This window comes from Notolepis coatsorum, assembly GCF_963971535.1.
Source record: "Notolepis coatsorum genome assembly, contig: SUPER_1_unloc_1, whole genome shotgun sequence".
Lineage (NCBI taxonomy): Eukaryota > Metazoa > Chordata > Actinopteri > Aulopiformes > Paralepididae > Notolepis > Notolepis coatsorum.
This window is the reverse complement of record NW_028174886.1, coordinates 443,325-446,317: the sequence shown is the minus strand read 5'-3', so window position 1 is coordinate 446,317 and position 2,993 is coordinate 443,325.

Genomic DNA, 2,993 nt, shown 5'->3' with positions numbered 1-2,993 from the left:
CTAGAGTCAAGGAAATATGGAAAATGCGGCACTGTGCCTTTAAGAGGCGAACAGGCTAAGGGACTAAGGCTAAGGGCCAGGGCTAAGGGCCAGGGCTAAGTGACAGGGCCAGGACCAGGGGCACTGGAGAGGGGGACAGGGACAGAGGCCCGGAGAGGCGGGCTGGAGACAGGGACAGAGAACAGGGTTAAGGCCTTGGACAGGGCGAGGGCCAGAGCTGCTTACAGGGATGAGGACAGGGTTCCGACGGCGGAGGCCTGGCACGGGAACAGGGGCCCGACGGCGGAGGCCTGGCACGGGGCCAGGGGCCTGGCGGCGGAGGCCTGGCACGGGGACAGAGGCCCAACAGCGGGGGCCGGGCACGGAGACAGGGGCCCGACGGCGGAGGCCTGTCACGGGGACAGGGGCCCGACGGCGGAGGCCTGGTACGGAGACAGGGGCCCGACAGCGGAGGCCGGGGGGAAGAGGCGCCATCCTCCCGTGGAAATAGGGATCGATGACGCGCCGGCTTGACGTCTGGAGTGGGAACACTGGAAAACCTCCCGTAGAGAATTAGAGAGCGAAGACGGTGTCCCACTCCAGGCACGGAGATCCTCTTCCTCCTCCTCGCGGGTGCTGCAGACGGGCAGCGCAGAACAAAGGGGTCCCAGGGGACCGGGGCGAAGAGACGCCATCCTCCCGTGGAAATAGGGAGCGATGCGCGCCGTCTTGACGTCTGGAGTGGGAACACCACTCCAGGCCTGGCACGGAGATCCTCCTCGGATGCTGCAGACGGGCAGCGCAGAACACAGGGGTCCCAGGGGACCGGGGCGAAGAGACGCATCCTCCCGTGGAAATAGGGGGCGATGCGCGCCGGCTTGACGTCTGGAGTGGGAACACTGGAAAACCTCCCGTAGAGAATTAGAGAGCGAAGACGGTGTCCCACTCCAGGCAAACGGCGACAGGTGGTGATGGCTGGCACGTCGTCTCACGCCGGAGACGTGGCAGGAGATGGTAACGTACAGGATGGTAACCGTACAGAACTCCATGAACACAGAGTGAACATAGATACAGAGCGACCCGACCAGGACTGGAAGGGAGGTCCAGGTATATAAAGCCCTCAGGGGCGCTAATCACAAACTATGACAGCTGCGTGATGGTAATTGAACAAGAAAGTCCAAGGGTGGGGGCTGGTGAAGAGTAGAGGAGAGTAAATCATCGCAAGGGTGGGGGCTGGTGAAGGAGAGTAGAAGGCAGGGAAAAGTTCTCACAAGGGTGGGGGCTGGTGAGGTGAGGAGACAGGGAAAAAAGGTCCAGGGAACAGGCGAATCCTCACACATATTATATGGATGCCGTGGTTATGCACACATGTGCCAATGTTTGATAAAGTTGAATCACCGAGTGGTATGATATCCGTTTACTTCATTGTGAGAAGTTTGATATCTCTTTTTATATGGTATTTATTGATGTGTGATAAAGTTTCCTTCATTGTGTGAAGTGCTATTTATTGACAATTGATATCGTATGAAGTGCTATTTATTGACAATTGATATCGTATGAAATGCTATTTATTGACAATTGATATTGCTCTCCTTCATTGTGTGAAGTATCACCAGGTTGCCGTGAATCAAACCCTGCCCGGTCAAGGCTGATTGGGGTTCCTGACATGAGGTTGAAGTGGGCTTATACTAATTTTGTCCACCCCTTTTTATGTAATAAATATTATTGTTAAATTAACCTACACTCTTGTGTCTTTCTTAAAGCTAGGAACTTAGCAGGTGTAACATTTGGCATAGTCAGTAGTCCTAGCTAAGTAAGCATTCATCTTTTCATGGGGGAAGCATGTTTTTTCCTTATTTTTTGAGCATGTGAAACGGCAAGAGCAGCGGTGGGCCAGGGCCACGCAGCAGAGAGGATCCAGGGCCATTGTGGTCTTCTCAGCAGTTCTCATAGGCCATGGAGCCAGCATCCATGGAGCCAGCAGCGATGGCGCAGCGCATACAGGAGTTGGAGCAGGAGTTGCAGAGACTGCATCCATACGTTCAACCAGGAGCTTCGAGCAGCACTGGGGACAATGTGGAGCCAGCTGCAGAGGCTCAAGGGGGAACACGGTTGGTGTACATCCAGCAGAGTGAAAAGGTACCCAAATTCTCGGGCAATCTGGATAACGCAGACTCTCCTACCCTGGAAGAATGGATTGAACTGATTGAGAACCATATCCAGTTAAAATCGTCTGAAAAAGAAAAAGCTAATTGTGTCTATAACCATTTAGAAGGGGCGGCCCGGGTAGAGGTTAAATATCTTCCCAAACAAGAGAGAGAGACTGTTGGTGGAATAATTCAGATATTGAGAGAAGTGTATGGATGTTCACACTCTCTAATCTCTCTTCAGCGCAGGTTTTTTAACCACAAACAACGTGAGGGGGAGTCATTGTTGGACTATTCCCATGCCCTTATGTCCCAAATGCATCAGATTGTTCAAACAGACGTACAGGCTAAGCCTAAGTCCCAAAGAGACCTGCGTGACCAATTTTGTGAGGGGGTCAAGGACCATGGTTTGAGTATAAGATTACGAGACTAAATTTGTGTGAACCCTAATTGGAAAATTAGGGATGTACGGAGGGAGGCTGTTGAGTGGACAGCGCAGTGTGAAAAACGGTCATTTAAAAAGGATAATCACTCCCCTCCATTTTCTAATGAAGTCCAGGCACAAGTGTCCTGCGAGCCAATTGAAAATAAATCAAGTTATTCTAAACTGAAAGCCCTCATTGAGGCTCAACAGAGACAATTGGATGTGCTAATGAAAGCATTGCAGCCCTTCAAACAGGAAGGTGGGGCTCAACCTCCATCTAGATTTAGAAGAGCTCCTGATGGAAAGCCTATATGTTTTCGGTGTGATCAGAGGGGCCATATAGCATGTTACTGCACTGCAGCTCTCCCAAAAACATCCCAGCCCAAAAAGGGACCAGGCCAAGCAGAGGGACGAGAGCCTACTACTACCGAGCAAAGTCATAT